Source organism: Cryptotermes secundus, unplaced genomic scaffold, assembly GCF_002891405.2.
Source record: "Cryptotermes secundus unplaced genomic scaffold, Csec_1.0 scaffold25, whole genome shotgun sequence".
Lineage (NCBI taxonomy): Eukaryota > Metazoa > Arthropoda > Insecta > Blattodea > Kalotermitidae > Cryptotermes > Cryptotermes secundus.
The window spans coordinates 116,440-136,892 of record NW_019722421.1 but is presented as its reverse complement, the minus strand read 5'-3'; the positions used below and the strand labels follow the sequence as shown (position 1 = coordinate 136,892).

The following is a 20,453-nucleotide window of genomic DNA, read 5'->3' as shown; positions in this document are numbered from 1 at the left end:
GTTTTGCTTCAGTGAGTCTGTCAGTTACTGTATTACTTTATCACAAACTACACTTTGGCACAAAATGTGTAGGCAGTGTGCCACAAAGCAATACAGTCTCAATTTTGAAATCTTGAAAAGTAAATATGTAATGATATAGAAATTACAACAAATACTTAAGTTTCTTCTACCTCTGGTACACTTTCCTTAACATGTAACCATCCCTTTCAAACTGATGTAGTTCTCTTACATTTTAAATCATGCTGCAAGTGAATTATTAAAATCATTTTACATTTATTTTCCATATACTTTTTTCTGTTTTCATTTAAATCTTTTAAAAAAAGGACTTGACATTCCACAGCTGCTACAATTATCAACTTCTATGAGTCTGGCCTTGACTGCACATAAGAAAATAAAGTTCTGGTATCTTACATGGGCAGTGAATTAATGAATGAATCTAACAGAAGGTGTTCTATTACTCAAATGTTACTGACAGTACTTAAGAGTCCATGTCTAAACAGAGGTTTGTGATTGTCGACATCAAGCACTTGAACCTGTAACACTGTGCTTGCTTGCTGAGGAGGTTCACCACGGTCTTGAACAACAATAATCCTTTTGCGCTCAATCTAGCAACTGCCTTGTGTTGATGAGGCACCATCTGAACATGATGTAAATGAAAGTTATCAGTCATGCTAAGATGGGCGACACAAGGAAGAGCAGTTATATTACATAGGCTCCTGGGACTTGGAAAGGCTTCTCTGAGGACTGGTGGTGGCTTTGCTTATGCTTCCATAAAAGTCAGGGATTTTTTAAGCATTCACCTGAGTGATTAGATCGACTTTGAGCTCCTCAAGAAGGGCTCTATTGGATGGAGTTAGTTAATTAGGCACAACTGAAGCCCAAGATCTATTTAGACTAGTAACAGCATAAGGACACGTCCCTAGATTAGCAGAAAATAAGTACTTACCTATGACAGGTAACACAGGCTCATACTCCTGACAGGATTTGCTGGACACATCAGTGGCCATATTCTCCACCAAAGCCTACTCTGTCACTATCGCCACTCTTCACACGAGGACATGATGGCAATTGACCACTCTCCATGTTCATGTCACGTGGTAACTCTGTGACATGTATGAACTGCTTCCTGCCGCAAACAACAGTGGGTTTTGGATGTCCACCAAATTCAACTTTCATAGGCTGTCCATTAATCAACACAGTCAATAAAGCTCCAACAAAGTGAAATACTTGGGGTTGATTCTCAATGTCAAATATGAAAATAAACAAATGTTAGTTGGAGAGTGTATAAAAGCATAAGCCATGGTTTGATGATGGAAGCTCAAAATTATTAGACAAAAGTAAATAAGCAAAATAATTAATAAGAAAATTAATGAGTTTGCAATGAACAGCAAGAACAAGAACATTAGAGGAATAAATGACTTTAAGAGGGGTTATCAGCCTAGCAGTAACTTAGTGAAGGATGAGAATGGTGATCTGCTTGCAGATTCCCACAACATTTTGAATAGGTGGAAGAACTACCTCTCTCAGTTTTTGAATGTACATAGGGTTGGTGGTGTTAGGCAGACGGAAATCCATACAGCTGAGCCATTAGTACCTTATCCTAGTTCTTTTGAGGTTGAAAGTGCTATTGCAAAATTGAAATGGTATAAATCGCTAGGTAGTGATCAAATTCCGGCAAAACTGATTCAAGCAGGAGGTGAAATATTATGTTCCATGATATTTAGGCTAATTAATTCTATTTGGAATAAGGAGAAATTGCCTGATCAGTGGAAGGAGTCTATTAAAGTACCAGTTCACAAGAAGGGTGATAAAACTGACTGTAGTAATTATCATCTAATTTTATCCAACATTCTTCTCTCAAGGTTAAGTCCATACACAGATGAAATTATGGTGGATCATCAGTGTGGGTTTCAGTGTAACAGATCAACAGATTTTTGAATTTGTCAAATACTGGAGAGAAAATGGGAGTACAAAGAGACAGTACATCAGCTATTCATAGACTTCAGAGAAAATGGGAGTACAATGAGACAGTACACTAGCTACTCATAGACTTCAAGAAAGTCTATGATATATTTAGGAGAGAAGGATTGTACAATATTCTGATAGAGTTTGGGATACCCATGGAACTAGTTAGGCTGATTAAAATGCGATTAAATGAAACATACAGTAAAGTCCATATAGTTAAACATTTGTATGATAAATTTTCTATCCAGAACGGTCTAAAACAAGGAGATGCTTTATCGCCACTCCCTTTCAACTTCGCTTTAGAATATGCCATTAGGAAGGTCCAGAAAAACCAGGTGGGACAGAAATTAAATGGGACACATCAGCTGTTGGTCTATGCCAATAATGTGAATCTACTGGCTGATAATGTAGAAACCATAAAGAAGAACACACAAACTTTAACTGACGCAAGGAGGTTGGTCGGCCACGCCATAGCCCAAGCGGTCAGTCACTGGCTTCCACTGCGGCGGCCTGGGTTCGATCCCGGGGTCTGGTCAAGTGGGATTTGTGATGGACAAAGTGGCACTGGGGCAGGTTTTCTCCAAGTACTTCAGTTTCCCTGCCAATCTTCATTCCACCAATTGCTTCACAATCACCCTCACCTATCATCTGGAGCTGGTACAATAGGCCAGAAGTGGTCGCAGTACAAGGGACTTAGTCCCACCCCACTAGCAATAAAAAGAAGAAAAAAACAGGTGGTTGGTATAGAAGTAAACACAGAGAAAATTAAGTATATGTTGCTGTCTCATCACCAAAATGCAGGGCACAATCATGACATAAAGATAGGTAACAGATGTTTTGAAAATGTGGCACAATTCAGATATTTGGGAATGACTATAACAGGCGGCCCGGGTTTGAACCTGGAGTAACTGTGACGTTCTTATGTCACATGTTACAGGTGGTAATGACGCCAGCCTCATCCCCACGGCTGTCTTTTTTGGGGACACCTCCTCGTGGTCCCGCCGGGCAATGACAGTCTCAGGGTCTGGATTAGTATGACCTACCAGGGCTGGTGGCCAAGTTCCCATAAAGGGCAATGGCATTATGACCAGAGCCTCTCAGGCGACGGCATAATGACTCTTGGGTGTCACTACGGTGTACCCAGGATGAATGCGGGAGAGCACTCGTATGGGGGTAGCTTCGGCTATTTGAGTTGTCTCCCTAGAGTAATTATAAGGTGCTGCAAGCCTTAGGGCTGAACATTCTAAAACGGTTTGACCACCCATGTGGAGGGGCAGGAATGGGGGAGCTCATAAGCAATCCTCAGGGGTGACTCTCTCGTGTACGTTGCCCTAGTCACAACCTCATGACTAACTGGTGTCACACTTCCATTTATCTGGGATACTCCTCTCCACCCCAACAGGCACTCTTGGTCCTGGAGGCTTGTAAGGGTTTCACTCACTACAGGACCACACAACCTAAGCCAAGGTGAGGCATCGTGCTGAGGGCTGCATGGCACTGGGATGGTATTAGCCAGTGTCTTGCATGATCCCCTCAGGTCACCAGGCAGCACCCAGTTGTATTTATGCCTTCCATCTGTATGGGGCACTGCGGGTGGTGACCTTTTAAATCCCCATGACTCATGGGACCTAAATGAATAAAGGAACCAAATCAAGAACCCATTGTAAGGACCTTAAACTGAAGAGGGACCCCCCCCCCCACCAAGGGGATCCCTACTAGAAATACTTCAGCAGCGGGCTGGAAGCTCTGGTGAACCACTAAGGGACCCAGTTGCAACTAGTGGACCTGCTGCTGAAATTTCAGACAAAGGCAGGGACAAACCAGTGGTTCAAAATCTACCTGAGGTAAAACCAAAAACTCTTCTCTTGGGAGTCAGTAGTATTGACATACCACTGCAGGGGGCTAGTACTTCTAGCACACCTGCAGCAGGAGGATTCGGACACCTAGTCTCTGGAGTAGGTGGACCCTGTCTAGTGAAGAAAGCCCTCTCTGGATGTGCTACACGGAAGTTAAGAAAGACAAGAGCTGGGGCAAGCAAAGCAGGAACTGGGGGCAGTCACTAATCAGGAAATGCAGGCTCATCCAAGCAGGGAGAAACCCCCACTGGTATCTTTAAGAGGTCAAGGTTGGAGGGCAATACCCCTACAGAAATGGCCAGAACTCTGAAAAGGTCCAGGATTTACAAGGAGGCTCTGACCAATATAAAGGTCAAGAAAACTTATCCTGAGGATAAGCTTACCAATGATGACTAGAATTCCATTCTGGAAGCACTGGGGGAGGTGTCACGTAGGACTCAAAAAGGAGAACTACAACACCTGAAATCCTACAGACTAGTTGGAGGTGCACTTATTTATGCATGCGCCAACCAACAGTCTGGTCAATGGCCATTGACAACCACAGGCTGGAATCAGGGGCCAGGCTGAAGGCTACTGATGCCAGGAACCTGCCCAAGCCTGTTAAAGTGGTTCTCTGGACTAGGGACAAAGTTGCCCAGGATCAGGAAGAGCTGCTGAAATGGACTGCAGACCTCAATCCAGGACTTCATACTGAGAACTGGAGGGTACTTGACAAGCCATCTGATTCGAAAGGCCAGAGGCTTATCTTATTCATAGACCAGGCCTCTTATGTTATTACACAGAGGACTGGTTACAAAATATTCATAGGGCTCTCACAGGGGACTGTTAAGGTGCTGAATGATCCTGAAGTTCAGCACCGGGCAGGACCCGTGTCAGATACAGTATCTTCAAACTTGGCCTCTGACAGGGAGGGGGATGATGTACCCACTCCCTCAGTTGACCGGAAGAGAGTATCTGATGAGGAGACACTCCCTCCTATTGTCAACCTGACCTTACCAGATCAGGGACCAAGGAAGGTATGTAGGAGGACACCTTTCCCAGCATTACAGAATGAACACACAACACACACACATACACGCATGACATTTACACAAAACATACGATTCATTCAAATTAACCTACACCACAGCAAGGCTGCTATAGCAATTTTATGTCGACAACTTGCTGAAGGAAAAGTAGACATAGCACTTATTCAGGAACCTTGAATATATGGGGGCCAAATAAGAGGCTTAATGAATTCAGGGGGAACAGTTTATTCTGTTGTACCGGGAGAAAATGTGAGATCATGCATATATGTCAATAATCATATTAATGCTTTACCCTTGCTGGAGTTTTGTTCCAGATACACAACAACGTTGAGAATGACACACACATTGGGCGGAGGCTGTGAGGAGCTCATCATCACTTCAGCCTATCTTCCATATGACTCGGATGAACCACCACCTTCCAAAGATGTGAGGGACATCGTTGAATATTGCCATCTTAGGAAAAGGCAGCCCATCATTGGGTGTGACGCCAATGCGCACCACACACTGTGGGGGAGCACTGATGTCAACCCAAGAGGAAAATGCCTCATGGAATATTTGGTGAGTACAAAACTTAGTATTCTAAACCAAGGTAACGAGCCTACCTTTGTGGTTTGCAACAGGAAGGAAGTTATCAACCTGACACTAGGAACCAATAAAATAGGAAACATGATAAGTAACTGGCATGTATCTGATGAACCGTCCCTATCAGATCACAGATATATATGCTTTCAAATAAGCAACATTAGAGTAGATCAAGCTACTCATAGCAATCCTAAGAGAACCAATTGGGAGTCTTACAAAGATGACCTAAAGGTAAATGTGGAGACCATCTTGCGAAATATATGCACAATAAGGGATGCTGGTTATTCCACTGACCAGTTGCAATGGGCTATTATCTCATCCTTTAATCAGAATTGTCCGGCTAGGACCACTCGCGAACCAAGGAGAGCACTTTGGTGGAGTAAACAGCTGAGTGGGCTTAGAACCAAATCGAGAATGTTGTTTAATACAGCTAAAAGAACATGGCACTGGGACACCTACAAGGAAGCTCTGACCTGTTATAACAAAGAAATAAGGAAAGCCAAGCAATCCTCATGGAGGAGGCACTGCCAGAAGATCAATGATGTACCAGGCAGTGCCAGACTCAGGAGGATCATGGCAAAACAGGCGACCAATAAGGTCAGCACGATTAAGCTGCCTATCAGGTAGTATACTCAAACAGGAAGGGAGACACTGAACAAATTATTCAGGATTCACTTTCGTGATTCAAAATTGAGTGATAATTTGGATGATGGATAGGATCAGCAAAACCTGGGCACTTGCCAAACAAGACAAACAGGACAGACTGGAACCTGGCCAAAGTCATAATTAACCAGTCAAAAATCAGATGGGAACTGAATACCTTTAGACCATTTAAGTCAGCGGGAACAGATGGAACTGTACCGGCACTTTCGCAGCAGGGGGCAGAACTCTTAGTTCCACACCTATGCCGCACATATAGAGCCTGCATGGCATATGGTTTTATTCCCATGGTATGGAGGCAAGTTAAGGTGACATTTATGCCAAAGCCCGGGAAACTTGATTATACCGAGGCTAAGGCTTATCGTCCTATCAGCCTGTCATCTTTCCATTTGAAAACGATGGAGAAAATACTGGATAGGCATATCAGGGATAGGGGGTTGAGGACATATCCTCTACACTGAAACCAGCATGGCTACCAAACAGGTAAATCTATCAAAAGTGCACTACACAATGTGGTAACACGTATAGAAAGTGTGATTGAACATAAGGATATTGCCTTAGGAGCATTCCTTGATATAGAGGGGGCCTTTGATAGGACCTCATTTGATATACTCAAACAGGCCGCTGGAAAGCATGGCATAGAGCCTGCATGCAGGTGGATCAGTGCTATGCTGGAAAGCAGAACCATAGCTGCTACATTATCAGGAGAAACCCTGGGGGCATCCATGTCTAGTGGTTGTCCACAGGGGGGCATGCTCACGCCTCTGCTGTGGTGCCTGGTCATCGACGATCTCCTGTGGGGACTTAATGATGATGGGTATCATACAGTAGGATATGCTGATGACACAGCAATCCTCATGAACGGAAAATTCCTTTCGACAGTATCAGAGCATCTTCAAACAGCTCTATACACGGTCCAATGATGGTGTGAAAGAACAAGTCTTTACATCAATCCTAATAAGACGGTAATTATACAATTTACTAGGAAGAGAAAAAATATAAAGGTCCTTAAGGAACCGACTCTCTTCAATAAGACGGTCCAGCTTTTCAGCGATGACAGGTACCTTGGTCTAGTATTAGACAAGGGACTGACATGGAAAAAGCAGCTGGACAAGGTCATCAATAAAGCCTATAAGATTTTTGGACATGCAGAAGCATGTTCGGTAAAACTTGGGGACTGCAGCCACACGTTGTGCATTGGATATACACTGTGGTTGCAAGACCAATAATTATTTACGGTGCCACAGTACGTGTGGCCCAGAGTTAAACTCGAGACAAACAAGGCAGAACTTAGCAAATTGCAAAGGTTGGCTTGCTTAGGTATCACAGGAGCAATTCAAACATCTCCAACAGCTGCACTGGAGACACTCCTTGGACTCCCCCCACTGCATCTACAGTTGGAGGCAGAGGCCAGGGCAGGAATCTACCGTCTCCAGCGCAGTGATCAATGGAAACCTAAATCCGATAGTTTCGGACATGCATATATACCTCAGGACATGACAAGAGAACCCATATTACAAATGGGGTCTGACAAAATGATACTGAGACATGTATATGAAAAACCCTTAACAGTCAGGTTTCATGACAGGAGTGAATGGGATGACGGGGTTTTGGCTCGATAGAAAAGGGGAACTGATCTGGTATACAGATGGTTTCAAGATAAATAAGGGCACTGGAGCTGGTGTGTACTACTATGGCACGAGGAAGAAACTTAGTTTCAGCCTTGGGCAGTACACGACGGTATTTCAGGCAGAAGCATATGCCATTAAGGCATGTATTATGGAGAAGATAAGAACTACAGAAATAGGAACATCTACATTCGATCTGACAGCCAGGCTGCACTTAAAGTGCTTGACAAACACCAGATCAACTCCCGCCATGGAACTAGCCAAACATAACAGGGTACACCTGATATAGGTGTCGGGGCATGAGGGTATTGCTGGAAACAAAACAGCAGATCAATTGGCTAAGACTGGAGCTGAACATTCGTTCATAGGACCTGAACCAGACCGTGGCATCTCTATAGGAGTTGCCAGACAGGCAATCAGGGACTGGACAAATATGAAGCACAAGAAATACTGGGGATCCTTGACTGGACTCAGGCAAGCAAAGGGACTCATACGAGGACCCTCTGCTAAAAGAGCGAAGGAACTGTTGAAGTTAAACAGGAACCAGCTATGATGGGTGGTGGGACTACTTACAGGACACTGTCACCTTAAACGACACCTCTTCAAACTGGGACTAAGTGATAGTCCACTTGTGAGAGGTGTCAAGAAGAAAACGAAACAGCCACACATATCTTGTGTGAATGTGAGGCCTTAGCTTATTTAAGATTATGTCACTTGGGTCAACACTTTATGGAACCAAGTCACTATTTCGATGCCCTCATGTACAGAATCCTGCACTTCAAATGAGGTGATAATCAAAAGGGGAAGCACAAGAGACCACTGTAGGTTGTGGTGCAAGGGCTGAGAAGGCCCACCCCTTATACATACATTCATTCATTCATGACTATAACAAATCCAAACCTGATTCAGGAAGAAATTAAGAGGAGACTGAACTCGGGTAATGCTTCCTACCATTCAGTTCAGGATCTTTTGTCTTCTCGTCTGCTGTCCAAAAACATAAAAATTAGAATATACAAAACTATAATTTTGCCTATGTTTCTGTATGGGTGTGAAACTTTGTCTCTGACATAAGGGAGGAACATAGACTGAGGGTGTTTGACAACAGGGTGTTGAGGAGAATATTTTGACCAAAGAGAGATGAAGTGGCAGGAGGTTGGAGAAAACTGCACAATGAGGAGCTTCATAGCTTGTACTCTTCTCCAAGTATAATTAGAATGATCAAGTCAAGGAGGATGAGGTGGGCAGGGCATGTAGCATGAATGGGAGAGGAACGCATATATGATATTGATGGGAAAGCCAGAAGGAAAGAGACCTCTGGGAAGACCAAGGCATAGGTGGGTGGTCAATATTAAAATGGATCTTAGAAAGATGGATGGGATGGTATGGATTGGATTGATCTGGCTGAGGACAGGGACCAGTGGAGGTCTCTTGTGAGCACAGTAATGAACCACTGGGTTCCATAAAATGTTGGGAAGCTCCTGAGTAGCCGCACACTTAGCGGTTTCTAAAGAAGGGCACAGCTCCATGAATGATGATGTTCAGGATACTGTAAACATAACTTTTGTATGAACTGGAAAACCAAAAAATTCACATGACTTGATTTATTGCATTGATCTGGAACCAAATTTGCACTGTCTCAAGAGGTATTCGTGTACCATGTGCTCTGTGTATCCACGGTATTGGTGCAAGTTCCTAGTGACCAGATCCAATGTGATGTCCAACATCACACCACTGCAAAGGTCCAGGCTGAAATTTTCCTGGCATGGAGGGAGGGTTAAGGAGGTGATATCACTCAGATTATAATAGGATAAACCACTGGGAACTGCTCATCAATGTCCCCAAATCTGGCATCTACAGAGGAACCACCTATAACAAAACAATGGCATGTAAACTTCACATTCTGAAACCATCCACATTAACAATCTTCTGTGGCATCAACCTATAACTACTCCATCTGGCATTCTAGACAGATAAACACACTGTTCATTTTTTAACTGTTAACAGTATGTGGGAACATAGTTGTCTTATTTTGCTTTATGTCCTTCAGACTTCTACTTTATTTCATCATTATACATCCTGGAAACATGCACTGAGATACATATGTCCTCAAACTTCAGGACCTCTAGCATAATCTTTTTTCCCCTTGGCACTACAGCCCATGTGGGCCTAGGCCTACCTCCATGAACTTCTCTGTTCACTTCAGTTTTTCTAGAACTTACACATTCGGTAGGACTCCTTGGGCCGGTGATCAGATCGTTGCAAGGCCTCTACCTGTAGACAAACACAGAAAAACGCACACACACAAACTAAACATCCATGCCCTGAGTGGGATTCCAACCCACAATCCCTGTTTCCAAGCGAGCGAAGACAGTACATGCCTTAGAACGCTCGGCTACCATGACCAGCTCTAGCACAACTGGAGATGTAAATAAAATGACAATGCTAATCACCCCAGTCCCCAATAAATACAGTGCAGGCCTCAATAAAATAACACACCTTTATTTGGTTATATCTAATGTTGCTCATGTTACAAATAAATGACAATATGTGATCAACAGTCATCTGCAACTAATTAAGACAGTCTTCATTGTGTGAAAATACAGTAAAACCTTGTTATAACGTGCCTCACTATATCATGGGCCCAGTCATGTCTCCCAAAATAATTCCATTTATTTTATTTGTAAACAAATTTGGTTCCAATTTTACTATCTTTTTTCTTTGTAAACAGCTTTACACAGTTGAATACATACTTTAAAAGACACAGTGCCCTTAGGAAGGTAGATAAGTCACCTGTCCGTTCTGAAAAAACTTGACTTCAAACGTGCATTATTACAATCAAAAACATTGTAACATGTCTGGAATCCAGAGGAGACGCTTCTATGGAAACACTAGAATAGACCGTTGCATAGGAAACAACAATTGCTCCATTGTAGTTCTAACAGGAGCCTCCATGGTTATAACAGAGGGTTCGTTAACTAGCAGCGGCCAAGGTTATAAAAGCCCAGCTTCGACGAGAAGTCTTCAGTCTTCATCGGGCCAGCTAAGAGGCCAGTCTTCATCGAGCCTCCAAAGAAGAAAGTCTCGGAATAGCCTCCAAAGAAGAAAGCCCTGGAATATCCGCTGCAGAAAGGAGTCTGCTATGCAACGCCAGCGAAGCCAGTCCAGTGTCGCCGAGTTATAGTAAGCAGTGATTGCAACACTGCGGGTGTAAATGATTGTGTAAGCGTGAAGGACAATAAATGTTCTACGGAATTTGAGGCCTACGTGAACTTATTTGTAGCGTGACAGACACAAAACACGCTACAATATATACAACTTGAGTCTTCTATCAATGAACAATAGTGCCATTATTTATTTATTTTCATCAGCACTACTTATGCCATTAAATTTTCTATTTATTTGTGTTCCAAGATTTTTGTCTTTTAGGGCTATCTTTTGCTTCACTAATCCTGATTACTGATTAATCTGGATGACCTATCTGGCCCTCTACTGGTCCCTATCCTGAGCCAGGTCAATCCAGTCCACACCATCCCATCTTACACAAGTTTAATTTTAATATATTCCTCCTAACTAGATCTAGATCTTCCTATAGGTATCTTTCCTTCTGGCTTTCCTACCAAAAGCCTGTATGTATTACTCTTCTCCCTCATGCATGGCTACACGTCCTGCCCATTCATCGTTCTTGACTTGATCATTTTAATTTTACTTGGTGAAGAATATAAGTTATGAAGCTCCTCATTATGCAGTTTTCTCCAATGTCTGCTTTGATTAACATAGAAAACGTTTTCCAGTCATACTGAAAGTTAGACTGCTCTCACACTCAATGGCTAGCCAACATCCATTATTGAAGAAATATTTATTCATACCCCAAGCTGCTTGATCATCAAATCTCCTGCAGTGTATCACTATGTTCATAAATTCAGTAAAAGTTTCTATAGCTGAACTTTGGTCCTTCCATCATAGACCACCTTTCATGTTTCCAGAACTCTTAACCATTCAAATGTACTACAGACAATTTTTGTAGCCCCAAGAAACTTCCCTACCTTCACACGGATCAACATAAATGCTACTACCGTTGCGGTGTCTTGGTTTAATGATGCTCAAAACTGCTCATATTAGTAAGCATTTCATCTGTTGCTTTATTAAGAGTGCACTGAAAGACAAACATAAAATTTACTTACTCTGCATGAAGAATGACCTCCTCTATAATAAGGACAGAGTGTCGGCAGCTTCACAAATTCCATTTGACTGTAGTCTTGCAGTATATTTCATATGGGATGCTTAATGACTCCATGTCAGAGCTTAGGGTAAGGGTTCCAAAATATATTCTTTACTTCTTTCTGTTCATTAGACTTGATGATAAATCATTCTCATTAAATGTTTGATATATTCAGACCAAGGATAAATATGTACAAGTTGGTAATCTTCATTAACTCATCTGTGGTGAGAGAGCAACCATATCTCTGGAGTCCTAACCCAATAATATTTTTAAATACTTTATATATGAAAAATCTTACATTTGGCTTCAGTTAAATTTCTTTTATGTTACTACAGCTGTATATCAAAATTCATTTATTAATGTTGTGATCAGTTACATTTACAACTGTCTGAGATGCTGTAGTGACAAGTGTTCCTAGGTCTTGTAACCAACTGTAAGAAAAGCAAACAATCATATTAGCGAAGTAATATTACTGATGCAATCATGCTGATATCACAATCCATTACTTCTCATGATCACTAACAGTGAACCTGAAAATAATTATGTTAAATTCTGGAGCTCTACACTGAACATACAAGACACATTTAATTTAAAGGATGTATGTGGGCTGTCAGTCTCATTAGAAATGACAATCAAGTTATTTTTTTTAAACTCACACAATTGTGCCATTATGCTACAAGAAGGCAGGGTTAAATCTGATGGAAAGTCACATATGGGTCATTTGAAGGTCATAAGTTCAAGTTCCCACGAAGTTCATGAAACACTGGGTCGCTTAGGATGAGTTAACCTCACTCACTGGACTGGAGGTTAGCTGTATTAGCTGTATTGAATTTAAAATAAAAATGAAATGAAATGAAATAAGAGAACCTACAGAGTAGGTGTCTCCCCCTCACCTGAGGATGGAAGATGATAATTTTTTTACATTGTATGTATTATATTACATTGAATTGCATTCTATGGAAACAAAGTTAGTCAAAATGACTGTAGGATGTGGAATATATCATATAAATACAAGACATATGTACAGTCCCAACGAAGTTCTCACACAAGAGAAACCAAGAATACACAGTGACTACACACAAGGCTACTTAAAGATACACAAGTTATATTGTAGACAACAGGTATTCATCAACAGAGTAGAATGAATGTGTATTTAAGTATCATTTCAGTGCTATTTTAAATCGTGCCTTTTCATGCATAAGACCTTTGAGATGAGATGGCAGGTTATTAAAAATGCTGATCCCAGCATAATATGTGCTTTTCTGAAAGCATGAGAGGTTAGCATTTGGTTTATTAAGACAGTGTTTGTGTCTTGTGTTAACAGTGCACATCTGCATTCATCTGAAAATGTTCTTTGTTATCTGTAATGAAGTTCATTAATGAATATATATATATTTTCACAAGGAAAATTTAAGATCTGTAGTCTCTTAAATATATCTCTACAGGAATTACGGGATTTGACACCCAGATGATTACAGATGTGAGTTAATGTGCTACTGATTAGAGATGCACATACTTTTAGAATTTTACTTGTTATTCCATCATAACCTGAAGAGTTTTTTGTTCTGAGGGAATGTTTCTGAAAAGTCGTTTTTTCTAGTTTTTTAGAAGGGACAATGGCCGAAGTATAAAAAACCCAGTAACTTCGTATGTTCAACATCAGAACTGTATAGAATCTAAGTAAGTTCTACTTTTCGTAATGATTATCAGGCATATTCAGTAAATATGCAACAATTCCTAAACTTTTCAGATTTGAGCTCATAAAGCACGTTTACTTGAAGCTGGGATGCAGTTCCAAATCAAACACGATATAAAGCAAGCACAGATCTTTCCTTGAACACTACAAAACTTCTCTTAACAATGCAATCCAGTCCTATGGCTTGTTTTGAGGCCTGCACCATGTAATATCAAAGCTGAAATTACAAGTAACTGCAGATGAATTTAAGGTTATATAGTCTCCCTTATTTTATTGTCTGTATCTCTACAGTAATTTTGTCTTGCCCCTTTTTATTATTCAGGATTCTGCAATATGAAACGTCACGTCCTCATGTATATCAATTCTTGCCGTTCTTGCTATATGCTTGCCCTAATTTAATTCAACGCACAGCGACACTTCCGGCTCTTCTTTTGCGAAACCGTTGGCATCACTGTCTCTGCATTCCCATTTTCACGTAAAAGTTGATCAAATTAATAATTTTTATCTTCTTGTTAATATCTCATAGATTAGGCCATCTGGCTTTTTTGCAATAAGAACTGATTTTTAGAAATTGGATATTTCTTATGATAGGAGGGAAATTTGACGCTTGCTTCCGCATTAGCGGTCATTAGTAGAACTAACAGTTTTGCGACAATTGGATGCCGCAGTTTTTAAGTAGATTGTTGTAACGGGTAACTTAATAAACCGGCATATTTGTACGTATTAGACGCAATCCTTATGAAACTATTTATTGTTACTGATGATTTCATTGTTTGTGGTGACTTTAAACATAAATTATTTAGTTGACTATGACAGAAAAAGTCAATCGGAAGCCTTGCGCAAATCTTATAATTTAACGAGTGTAGTTAATATTCCAACTCGCATTCAACATAATTCCGCCACAGCTATTGACAATATTTTTATCGATGTTACCAAGGGTGGAAATTATAATAATAATAAATGGGCTTTCAGATCATGATGCCCAGATTATAACATTACGTTCTTCTAGTCTAAAACCACCCACTAAAAAATTTGTGCTGACTAGAAACATCAACCAATATACAATAAATGACTTTCTCCTTAAATTAAGCTATGGAACTTGGGACACTGTTTTCTCCACGGATAATGTCAATGAAATGTACAATTCCTTCCTAGGCTCCTATTTGAAAATTTTCTACCATAGCTTTCCTTTAAAAAGAGTAAGTATTGGGAAAAAGAATAGTAATAATTGGATTACTTTAGGAATTCTAACATCTTGTAAACATAAAAGAGAACTTTTCATAGCACGTAGGGACAGTAATAATCTAGATCTCTTAAACTACTATAAAAATATTGTAAAATTTTATCTGCAGTCATCAAGGAAGCAAAATACTCAATTATGCAAACAAAATTAGTAAATCCCTGAAAAAGAATAAAACCATCTGGGATATAGTTAAATTAGAAACTTGTAAAAGCAAGAAATACTGATAAGATTATTACTTTAACTACTGAATGGGACTCTAGTCAATAACCACCAAGTGATAGCTAACGAGGTTATTAAATATTTTTCATCTATAGCTAAAAATATTAATAAATATAATGAACTTAGCTTTCATAACCCAGACAATATTACTCCTCTTCATTACTTATCGCAGACTTTTAAGACTCCGTTTCCAAACATTAAACTAAAATTTGTATTGTCTAAAGAAGTTGAAAATATAATAAAATCTTTTAAGCACAAAAATTCCTCTGGGTATGATGGAATATCTACTAAGATACTAAAAATAAGCTCTTCTTTTATTAGCTCGCCTTTAACTTATATTTGTAATAAATTGATATCTTTAGGAATTTTTCCAGATCATCTGAAATATGCAGTAGTTAAACCTTTGTTTAAGAAAGGTGATAGATCTTGTATTTCCAACTATAGACCCATATCTATGTTAAGTTCCTTCTCTAAAGGATTTGAAAAAGTCATGTATTATCGACTTCAGGTGCACTTGTGTAATCACAGTATTTTAGCAGAAGAACAGTTTGGGTTTAGAGCAGATTCATCAACAAACAAAGCCATATATAAGTTAGTTAATTAAACCCTGCAAGCTTTAAATAGTAAATCTCCAGTAGGTGGTACTTTTTTGATCTTGAAAATGCATTTGATTGTTTAAACCATGATATATTGATCTCTAAATTACAATTTTATGGTGTTAATGGCAAAGCTAAATTACGGTTTGAATCATATCTTAATAACAGATATCAGAGAACTCAGGTTTCTAATGAGGAATCAAACCTAATAAATCTTTCTACATGGGAAAAGATAACTGATGGTGTTCCCCAGGGATCAGTTCTGGGCCCTTTGCTGTTCCTTATTTTTATTAATGATTTGCCCAAAATTGTAGACGGTAATGCTATAGCTATTTTGTTTGCTGATGATACAAGCATATTAGTCAAAGGTTCTAGCTTAGGGGACTTTCGAAATAAGATGTCTAACACCTTCACTTGCATAAATAAATGGTTCAAAACAAATTTACTTTCAATAAATGTTAATAAAACTCACTGTATTCATTTTATAACTAAAAATAAATCTACAATTGATGTAAATATCATTTATAACAATCAACCAATAACAACTGTGTCTAATACTAAGACCCTTGGCATAAATATAAAAGATTCATTGAACTGGAGAGGTCATATTGAATGTATTATCCCAAAACTGAGTTTGGTATGTTATATTATGAGGATATTAAGTCATATATGTCTTTGAATGTTCTGAAAATTACTGATTATTCATTTTTTAATTCGATCATGAGCTATGGCTTAATTTTCTGGGGAAATTCGCCCCACAGTTTAAAAATATTTAGAATGCAAAAAAAAATAATAAGAATTATGATGGGCTGTAGGAGCAGGGCTTCGTGTAGGAATTTGGAAATTTTGCCTCTTGCATCACAATATATTTTTTCACTCATGTTGTTTGTGTTCAATAACATGGATCTCTTTATTTTAAATTCAGAAAAGCATAATACAGGTACAAGACAATAAAATAATTTTTATCTGTCTACAAATAATTTTACAGTTTACCAAAAGGGAGTATACTGTATGGGTATTAGGGTATTTAACAATCTTCCTCCACATATTAAAGATATATCTCATAATCCAAGGAAATTTGAAGCCTGTCTAAAACATTTTCTTTATACACATTATTTTTATTCCATTGATGAATATCTTCAATTTAAGGCTATTGCAAGTCAATGACATACCAAAGATTTTATATATAGTTTTCATAAATTATGTTTATTGTCACTAAGTTTTAAAACTATTAGTAATAGAACTTTTTATATTTCTGTCATCATTTTATTTTATTCTATTTTTGGCTTATTTGTTTTTATATATGTACCACTTGACGTGTTCCATATCCTACCTGTTGTACTGTGGATTTATGGAATGTAAAATAAATGAATGAATGAACGTATGCGTAACGTGTAAGAATTATAAGTATTTCATATTGTACAAATATCATTTTGGTCAACATCTGGATGTCCGTAAACATAATATCAATCAATCAATTTATTTATGAGTATTCCAAAAATCCATATTTGGTGATAACACCCCCCCCCCCAATATAGAACAAGTCAACAGGGACATATTAATATAACATACGTACTGTACATGAGGCAATTATACTATAAAACTTAACTACCTACAGATTTCATACACATCAGTCATACATCATCCCACTGGCAACAACTCAATAACCAAAAGAAACCCTGTATCCCAAATTTATATATTTATTAAGGTATTGGATATAGAACACGTCTCACACACACGCACATGCGCACGCACGCACGCACACACACACACATATATATATATTAGTTCTGGACATAGAACCAGTCATCTTTCAACAGTGTTGATAAAAGGTGCAATAATTATACATAATTCAGTAAATTCACATGCATGTACAGTTATTAACAAGATGGTAATATCTTACCAAGATCCCAGCCTGGAATATATTAACAAATTTTAATTGAAATCTTTTATGTAATATGCCCTATGAGAGGTTAGTTCATCTTGCATTTAAAATACATGACTAATATTTCTGAGAACTAGTCCTCTTGAGAAATAAAACCGGTGAGTTATCAAGTGCATTATATCCTGATTGGCCACATGTTATCTGCTTAACAGAATATCATCTAAATTCTCTTGAGTTCGAAAATTGTAATATTGACCATTATAAGAGGGGTGCTAACTGCTATGTATTGCAGGAAAAACTTTAGAAAGGGTGTGGAGTTGGGATTTTTGTTCACAGTTCCATTAACTATTCCTGTGTTAACTTGGACAAATTATGTGTTGAACGAGATATTGAATTATGTGCAATAAAAATACTATCAACCTATATAATAGCTGTATATAGGGCTCCATCCGGAAATTTTATTCAGTTTTTAAACAAATTAGATATAGCATTAAAATCTCTATTTAACCATAACGCAAAAAATATTGTGTGGTAACATCAATATTAATTACCTAAAGGAATCTTACATGAAAAAAAACAACTTGATGTTATCATGTCATCATATAGTCTTGTTCCTATCGTAGACTTCCCAACTAGAAGTTATAATAGTACGAAGTCGCTGATTGATAATATCTTTATTGATCCATCGCAATATAAGAATCACTCGGTCTATCCTATATTTAATGGTTTATCGGATCATGACGCTCAACTGTTAATTATTAAGAATACCGGTATGCATCTCCATAAACATAAAATTATAACTAGATGGAATATCAATAATCATACCCTGTTAAATTTCAAAATGAATTTAAGTTATGAGACATGGGACGAGACATTTAACAGTGATGATGTTGATACTGGGTATAATTCATTTCTGGACACTTTTTTGAGAGTTTTCTATGCCAGCTTCCCATTAAAAATAGTAACAAATAATAGGCCTAAAAATAATAACTGGATAACTCCAGGCATAAAAGTATCTTGTCAACACAAAAGGGAACTTTATCTACTTTACAAAAACAATAATAACTATAAATTAAAAAAGCATTACAAATTGTATTCCAGAATATTATCTGATATAATAAAAGCAGCTAAAAGGCTTCACTATGATAGATTAATAACAAAGTCAAGTAATAAAATGAAAACTACACGGAATATTGTTAAATCTATAACTGACAAGAAAACTGATAGCAAGGTAACTCAATCTATAGACATTGGTAATGCAACAACACCAAAGAATCAACAAGACATAGCCAATGCCTTTCAGAACTACTTTCTCTTTGTAGCTGATAAAATAAAATCCAACATCAATAGTACAGATAACTATGATAATGAATGCATGGACTACCTATTTGGAGTCTTTAAGAATCCCTTTCCAAACTTAATTTTTGACCGTACATCAACTAAGGAGATTGCTAAAATTATTAAAGCCCTTAAACCTAAAAACTCATCTGGATATGATGAAATTTCTCTCAAAATGTTAAAAGTAAGTTCTCCTTTTATTGCTGCCCCACTCAATCATATCTGCAATAGATCAATTTTATAAAGTAATTTTCCTTCATGAATGAAATATTCTATAATAATACAGCTATTCAAAAAGGGCGACAAAAAAGATATTAAGAATTATAGACCTATTTCATTATTAACATCCTTTTCTAAAATATTTGAGAAAGTTATTCATGCAAGAATTTTAGAACATGTTATTAACAATAATATATTATCTACAGAACAGTTTGGGTTTAGAAGCAACTCCTCTACACAAAAAGCAACATTCATCTTAGTAAATGACATTCTGCAGGCATTAAATAATAAGTCATTTGTCAGGGGTATTTTTTGTGATTTAGAAAAGGCCTTTGATTGTGTCAACCACGTCATTCTATTGAAGAAATTGGAATTTTATGGAATTGTAGGCAGTGCTAATATACTAATGAAATCATATCTTAAAGACAGGTATCACGGTGTCATTGTTAAAGATAATTTAGCACAAGGAAATGCTACCTCGAATTGGGGCAAGATTAAACATGGTGTTCCGCAGGGATCAGTACTCGGTCCACTGCTGTTTCTGCTTTACATAAACGACCTACCTAAAGTGGTAAATGTTTTCTCAACCTATTCTTTTTGCTGATGACACTAGTGTTATTGTTAATAATATTAATTGCATAAATTAAAAAAAAAACTCATATTCTTATTTGATCAATTAAATAAGTGGTTTAACACCAATCTGTTAGCATTAAATTTTAATAAAACTCAATACCTTCAATTTAAAATGATGAATAGTTTAACTATTCCAATAAACATTGATTGATTGATTTATTTAACATCCATAACTGTTACATTATGTACAATTGGACAAGTCAGTTTTTAAAAAAAATATATGAGATTAAACATCACATCAAATGACTAATAATATAAAAAAAAATCATAGAAAAATAACATAATAAGTCCTATAAATATGATAAAACAGTGGATGAGTATAATAAGGCAACAAAAGCTAAACTATAAATTACATGCAATAGCTAAAATAAATTACCTAAGTATCTTTGTTCTATTATTAAGCTAATTCTTGTAAAAAATATTCTTGAAGGGAATAAAAAGCTTTGCATAACAAGTAATCCTTTAATTGACGCTTAAAAACCTTGAACTCTTGAATAATTCTTATTTGAGAGGGCAAGTTATTATACAATCTTATTCCCATGTTTATCACACTCCTTTTACAACGTAAGGTGTTACATGGTTGGACATACAAATTCTGCTTATGTACTGTGTTATAACCGTGCACATCTGAATACGAGATGTTATATATCCTATTTTTCCTAAAAAAACACAATGTCTCAAAGATA

General features: G+C 37.9%; 1 protein-coding gene across 1 annotated transcript in view; it reads left to right on the top strand.

Annotated features, from left to right (window-relative positions):
* The first annotated feature begins 14,095 nt into the window (after positions 1-14,095).
* Positions 14,096-20,453, top strand: part of LOC117282065 — a 30,882-nt gene continuing 24,524 nt past the window's right edge. Inside the window, exon 1 of the mRNA XM_033750240.1 lies at positions 14,096-14,109. The gene's annotated coding sequence lies outside the window, so the exon portion shown is untranslated. The remainder of the gene's footprint in view (positions 14,110-20,453) is intronic.